The sequence below is a fragment of the Salvelinus alpinus genome, chromosome 4 (assembly GCF_045679555.1).
Source record: "Salvelinus alpinus chromosome 4, SLU_Salpinus.1, whole genome shotgun sequence".
NCBI lineage: Eukaryota > Metazoa > Chordata > Actinopteri > Salmoniformes > Salmonidae > Salvelinus > Salvelinus alpinus.
The window spans coordinates 56,565,645-56,573,131 of record NC_092089.1 but is presented as its reverse complement, the minus strand read 5'-3'; positions in this window follow the sequence as shown (position 1 = coordinate 56,573,131).

The window sequence follows — 7,487 nt, the reverse complement described above, 5'->3', positions numbered from 1 at the left end:
ACTAATTCCACGCCCTCTCCCTACCCACCCCCTCTCTGTCTGTCTCTCTCTCCTAACGGCAGCCGCGCAAGCAGAAACACTCCTCTTGTGAGTGTGGGGGATGGGCAGTGAACACAGCTTTCTCAGCCGCCAACATTGAACTACGCTGGCCAACCCTGACCTTGCCCTGAGGTGGGGAATCCCACTCACAACAAGAGTTTGTTAAAAAAATATATATATATATATTAACATGTTGCATCTTGTTTTTTGAATGTATCAAAATTCCTTGAGGGGTGGGGGGTGAATTGGGTTGTTGCATTTAAGCCATATTCGGATCAATGTGAGGTTAATCTACAGTCCCCCCATGCACACACAGACACAGTTGTAAAGGGAGAGCTAATGAAAAAGGCAGTAAGTGGCAGTCAGGAGGCACAATCACATGTATAAACATTGACAACACACTTCATGAATGATGGTACTTTGCCCAGTACTCTAAAATTACCAAAATCCCTTGAGCAAGGCACTTAACCCTAATTTGCTCCAGGGTTGGCGTACTACACTATGGCTGATCCTGTAAAATAACACATTTCACTGCACCTATTCGGTCTATGTGACAATAAAGCATCTTATAGATTTGTATACCAGACAAGCTAAGTTACTTCTATGCTTGCTTCGAGGCAAGTAACACTGAAACATGCATGAGAGCATCAGCTGTTCCGGACAACAGTGATCAAATCAAAAACTTTATTTGTTACATGCGCCGAATACAACAAGTGTAGACCTTACCGTGAAATGCTTACTTACAAGCCCTTAACCAACAGTGCAGTTCAAGAACAGTTTACCAAATAGACTAAAATAAAAAATAATAATAAAAAGTAACCCTAAGAATAACAATAACGATGCTATATACAGGAGGTACCGGTACCGAGTCAGTGTGAGGGGGTACAGGTTAGTTGAGGTAATTTGTACATGTAGGTAGTGGTAAAGTGAATATGCATAGATAATCAACAACGAGTAGAAGCCGTGTACATAGGGGGGGGGGGGGGGGGGGGGTAAATAGTCCGGTGGCAATTTTATTAATTGTTAAGCAGTCTTATGGCTTGGGGGTAAAAGCTGTTGAGGAGCATTTTGGTCCGAGACATGGCGCTCCGGTAACGCTTGCCATGTGGTAGCAGAGAAAACAGTCTATAACTTGGGTGACTTGAGTTTCTGACAATTTTATGGGCATTCCTCTGACACGCCTATTATATAGGTCCTGGATGGCAGGAAGTTTGGCTCCAGTGATGTACTGGGCCATACGCACTACCCTCTGTAGCGCCTTACGGTCAGATGCAGAGCAGTTGCCATAGCAGGCGGTGATGCAACTGGTCAGGATGCTCTCGATGGTGCAGCTGTAGAACCTTTTGAGGATCTGGGGACCCATGCCAAATCTTTTCAGTCTCCTGAGGGGGAAAATGTTTTGTTGTGCCCTCTTCACGACTGTCTTGGTATGTTTGGACCATGATAGTTTGTTGGTGATGTGGACACCAAGGAACTTGAAATTCTCAACCTTCTCCACTACGCTGAGCTGTAGTCAATGAACATCATTCTCACATAGGTGCTCCTTTTGTCCAGGTGGGAAAGGGCATTGTGGAGTGCGATTGCGTCATCTGTGGATCTGTTGGGGAGGTATGCAAATTGGAGTGGGTCTAGGGTGTCCGGGAGGATGCTGTTGATGTGAGCCATGACCAGCCTTATGGCTACAGATGTGAGTGCTACGGACGGGAATCATTTAGGCAGGTTACCTTCGCTTCCTTGGCACAGGGATTATGGTGGTCTGCTTGAAACATGTAGGTATTACAGACTCTGTCAGGGAGAGGTTTAAAATGTCAGTGAAGACACTTGTCAGTTGGTCCGCACATGCTTTGGGTACACGTCCTGGTAATCCGTCTGGCCCAGCGGCTTTGTGAATGTTGACCTGTTTAAAGGTAAAGGTTTTGTTCACATTGGCTACTGAGAGCATTATCACAGTCATCCAGAACAGCTGGTGCTCTCATGCATGCTTCAGTGTTGCTTGCCTTGAAGCGAGCATAAAAGGCATTTAGCTCGTCTGGTAGGCTCGCTGTCACTGGTTAGCTCGCGTCTGGGTTTCCCTTTGTAGTCCGTAATAGTTTTCAAGCCCTGCCACATCCGATGAGCGTCAGAGCCGGTGTAGTAGGATTCAATCTTAATCCTGTATTGATGCTTAGCTTTTTTGATGGTTTGTCTGAGGGTATAGCTGGATTTCTTATAAGCGTCCGGATTAGTCTCCCGCTCCTTGAAAGCGGCAGCTCTAGCCTTTAGCTCAATGCGGATGTTGCCTGTAATCCATGGCTTCTGGTTGGGATATGTACGTACAGTCACTGTGGGGACGACGTCGTCGATGTACTTATTGATGAAGCTGATGACTGAGGTGGTGTACTCTTCAATGCCATTGGATGAATCCCGGGAAACATATTCCAGTCTGTGCTAGCAAAACAGTCCTGTAGTGTAAGCATCCACGTTATCTGACTACTTCTGTATTGAGCTAGTCACTGGTTCTTCCTGCTTTAGTTTTTGTTTGTAACCAGGAATCAGGAGGATATAATTATGGTCAGATTTGACAAATGGAGGGCGGGGGAGAGCTTTGTATGCATCTTTGCGTGTGGAATAAAGGTGGTCTAGGATTTTTTCCCCTCTGGTTGCACATGTGACATGCTGGTAAAAATTTGGTAAAACTGATTTAAGTTTGCCTGCATTAAAGTCCCCGGCCACTAGGAGTGCCGCTTCTGGGTGTGCATTTTCTTCATTGCTTATGGGCTTATAGAGTTGGTTCAGTGCGGTCTTAGTGCCAGCTTCATTCTGTGGTGGTAAATAGACAGCTACGAATAACATAGATGAGAACTGTCTTGGTAGATAGTGTGGTCTACAGCATATCATAAGGTACTCTACCTCAGGCGAGCAATACCTTGAGACTTCTTTAATATTAGACATCACACAAGAGCTGTTATTGACAAGTAAACACCTCCCCCACCCTTTGTCTTACCAGACGAAGCTTCTCTGTTCTGCGGTGAATGGAAAATCCCGACAGGTCTATATTATCCGTATCATCGTTCAGCCACGTCTCGGTGAAACATAAGATATGACAGTTTTTAATGTCCCGTTGGTAGGATAATCTTAAATTGTAGGTCATAGATTTTATTTTCCAATGATTGCATGTTAGCAAGAAAAACAGATGGCAGTGGGAGTTTACTCGCTCGCCTACGGATTCTCAGAAGGAAGCGGACCCTCCGCGGACCCTTTTATTCAAGCAAATTACTGGGATCTGGGTCTATTCCAGTGAAAGCAGTATATCCTACTCGTCGGACTCATTAAAGGAAAAAAAGTTTCTTGCAGTCCGCAGTGAGTAATCGCTGTTCTGATGTCCAGAAGTTATTTTCGGTCATCACACTCTCCGCAGCCAATGTGAGTAAGACCTTTCAAATAGGTCAACATTCACAAGGCCGCAGGGCCAGACAGATTACCAGGATGTGTACTCTGTGCATGTGCGGACCAACTGGCGAGTGTCTTCACTGACATTTTTAACCTCTCCCTTTCTGAGCTTGTAATACCTACATGTTTCAAGCAGACCACCATAGTCCCTGTGCCCAAGAACACTAAGGTAACCTGCCTAAATGACTACCGACCCGTAGCACTCACATCTGTAGCCATGAAGTGCTTTGAAAGGCTGGTCATGGCTCACACCAACACCATTATCTCAGAAACCCTAGACCCACTCCAATTTGCATACAGATCCACAGATGATGCAATCTCTATTGCACTCCACACTGCCCTTTAACACCAGGACAAAAGGAACACCTATGTGAGAATGCTATTAATTGACAACAGCTCAGCGTTCAACAACATAGTGCCCTCAAAGTTCATCACCAAGTTAAGAACCCTGGGACTGAACACCTCCCTCTGCAACTGGACCCTGGACTTCCTGATGGGCCGCCCCCAGGTGGTAAGGGTAGGTAACAACACATCCGCCACACTGATCCTCAACATGTGGGCCCCCTCAGGGGTGCGTGCTCAGTCCCCTCCTGTAGTCCCTGTTCACTCATGAGTGCACGGCCAAGCACAACTCCAACATCATCATTAAGTTTGCTGATGACACAACAGTGGTAGGCCTGAACACCGACAACGACGATACAGCCTATAGGGAAGAGGTCAGAAACCTGACCGTGTGGTGCCAGGACAACAACCTCTCCCTCAACGTGATCAAGACAAAGGAGATGATTATGGACTACAGGAAAAGGAGCGCGCCCCCATTCTCATCGACGGGGCTGTACTGGAGCAGATTGAGAGCTTCAAGTTCCTTGGTGTCCACATCAACAAACTAACATGATCCAAGCACACCAAGACAGTCATAAAGAGGGCACGACAAAACCTATTCCCCCTCAGGAGACTGAAATGATTTGTCAAGGGTCCTCAGATCCTCAAAAGGTTCTACAGCTGCACCATTGAGAGCATCCTGACAGGTTGCATCACTGCATGGTATGGCAACTGCTTGGCCTCCGTCCGCAAGGTGTAACAGTTTAACTTTAGTCCGTCCCCTCGCCCCGACCCGGGCGCGAACCAGGGACCCTCTGCACACATCAACAAGTCACCAAGTCACCCACGAAGCATCGTTACCCATCGCTCCACAAAAGCCGCGGCCCTTGCAGAGCAAGGGGAACCACTACTTTAAGGTCTCAAAGCGTGTGACGTCACCGATTGAAACGCTATTAGCGCGCACCACCGCTAACTAGCTAGCCATTTCACATCGGTTACACTCACCCCCCTTTCGACCTCCTCCTTTTCCGCAGCAACCAGTGATCCGGGTCACGGCACCAATGAAACAGTTTAACTTTAGTCCGTCCCCTCGCCCCGATCCGGGCGCGAACCAGGGACCCTCTGCACACATCAACAAGTCACCCACGAAGCATCGTTACCCATCGCTCCACAAAAGCCGCGGCCCTTGGAGAGCAAGGGGAACCACTACTTCAAGGTCTCAAAGCGAGGGACGTCACCGATTGAAACGCTATTAGTGCGCACCACCGCTAACTAGCTAGCCATTTCACATCGGTTACAAAGGCACTACAGAGGGTAGTGCGTACGGTCCAGTACATCACTGGGGCCAAGCTTCCTGCCATCCAGGACTTCTATAGCAGGCGGTGTCAGAGGAAGGCCCTAAAAATTGTCAAAGACTCCAGCCACCCTAGTCATAGACTGTTCTATCTGCTACCGCAAGGCAGGCGGTACCAGAGCGCAAAGTCTAGGTCCAAGAGGCTTCTTAACAGCTTCTACCCCCAAGCCATAAGACTCCTAAACATCTAACCAAATGGCTACACAGCCTATTTGCACTGCCCCCCCCCCCCCCCCCCCGTACGCTGCTGCTACTCTGTTATTATCTATGCATAGTCACTTTAATAACTCTACCTACATGTACATATTACCTCGACTAACCGGTACACCCTCTATATAGCCTCGCTATTGTTATTTTACTGCTGCTCTTTAATTATTTGTTACTTTTATTTCTTATATTTTTTGTTATTTTTCTTAAAACTGCATTGTTGGTTAAGGGCTTATAAGTAAGCATTTCACTATTGTATTCTGAGCATGTGACAAATAACATTTGATTTGATTATAACGGCAGTCGGGATATGACCTTTCAAGGTACTACAGTCTGCCATTATTTTTCCAATGTTAGCACCATCTGTGTCTGCGCCTACATCCCCAACTGATATGAGAAGAGGCATCTATATAGAGGTCCATACTAAATATCAATCTTAAACGGCCGTTTTTAATACCAGGGAATAATAGCAGAAAAACCTGGAAGGATTTTGACCTTTCACTAAGGACAAAAGGTCTCAGTGAGATGGAAAGAATTGTCCCCGTTCTCTCAAAGCCACTATACTGTTAATACATAAGGGAAGAGGCAGGAGTTGTTGTCCCTTTGGAAGACATGCAGGGCCTTCCCATCCCAGAAAACAGACACAGGGCCAGTTGTGCAGAAACACAGATTTACTGTGGCTTCCTCTCCCCTCAGTTTTTTTTTGCTTTGGCCACCTGTAAAAGCTGGAGTATAATTTTCTAGGGATCTAGGGAAGGGGATTTGGATACACTGGTGCCATCTCCTGGTCAGAAAGAAACTTAAAACAATTACAGTACCCAATATCTCCTATTTATACTTAACAAAAATCATGTTGGTTTCATGAGCTGAAATAAAAGATCCCAGAATCTTTCCATACGCACAAAAAAGCTTATTTATCTCAGATGTTGCGCACAAATTTGTTTACATCCCTGTAAAATAATATTTCTCCTTTGCCAAGATAATCCACCACCTCAACAGGTGTGGCCTATCAAGAAGCTGATTAAACAGCATGCTCATTACATGGGTGCACTTTGTGCTGGGGACAATAAATTGTCACTCTAAAATGTGCACTTGTCACAACACAATGCCACAGATGTCTCAAGTGTTTAAGGAGCGTGCAATTGGCATGCTGACTACAGGAATATCCACCAGAGCGTTTGCCAGAGAATTGAATGTTCAGTTCTCTACCATATCAATTTGTAAGTCGCTCTGGATAAGAGCGTCTGCTAAATGACTTAAATGTAAATGTAATAAGCCGCCTCCAACGTTGTTTTAGAGAATTTGGCAGTACGTCCAACCGGCCTCACAAGCACAGACCACGTGTAACCACGCCAACCCAGGACCTCCACATCCGGCTTCTTCACCTACAGGGATCGTTTGAGACAAGCCACCCGGACAGCTGATGCAACTGAGGAGTATTTATGTCCATAATAAAGCCCCTTTGTGGGAAAAAAACGAATTCAGATTGGCTGGGCCTGGCTCCCAAGTGTGTGGGCAGGCCCACCCATGGCTGCGGCCCTCCCCAGTCATGTGAAATCCATAGATTAGGGCCTCATTTATTTATTTCAATTGACTGATTTCCTTATATGAACTGTAACTCAGTAATATCTTTGAAATTGTTGCATGCTGCCTTTATATTTTTGTTCAGTACACATAACTGTAAATAAAGGTATATTGTCACATTAGACCAGAGTTATGCTTGGCCCAGTCTCCTTCACCAGCCATGTGTTTTAATCAAATAAAATTTCGGGAAGCCATTTGATTACCTGTTCGGGAGTCTTATGGCTTGGGGGTAGAAGCCGGTGCCTTTTGGACCTAGACTTGGTGCTCCAGTACCACTTGCCGTGCGGTAGCAGAGAGAAAGTTGCAGAGGGAGGTGTTTAGTCCCAGGGTCCGTCCTTAGTGATGAGCTTTGAGGGCACTATGGTGTTGAACGCTGAACTGTAGTCAATGAATAGCATTCTCACATAGGTGTTCCTTTTGTCCAGGTGGGAAAGGGCAGTGTGGAGTGCAATTGAGATTGGGGTAGTATGCAAATTGGAGTGGGTCTAGGGTTTCTGGGATAATGGTGTTGATGTGAGCCATGGCCAGCCTTTCAAAGCACTTCATTGCTACA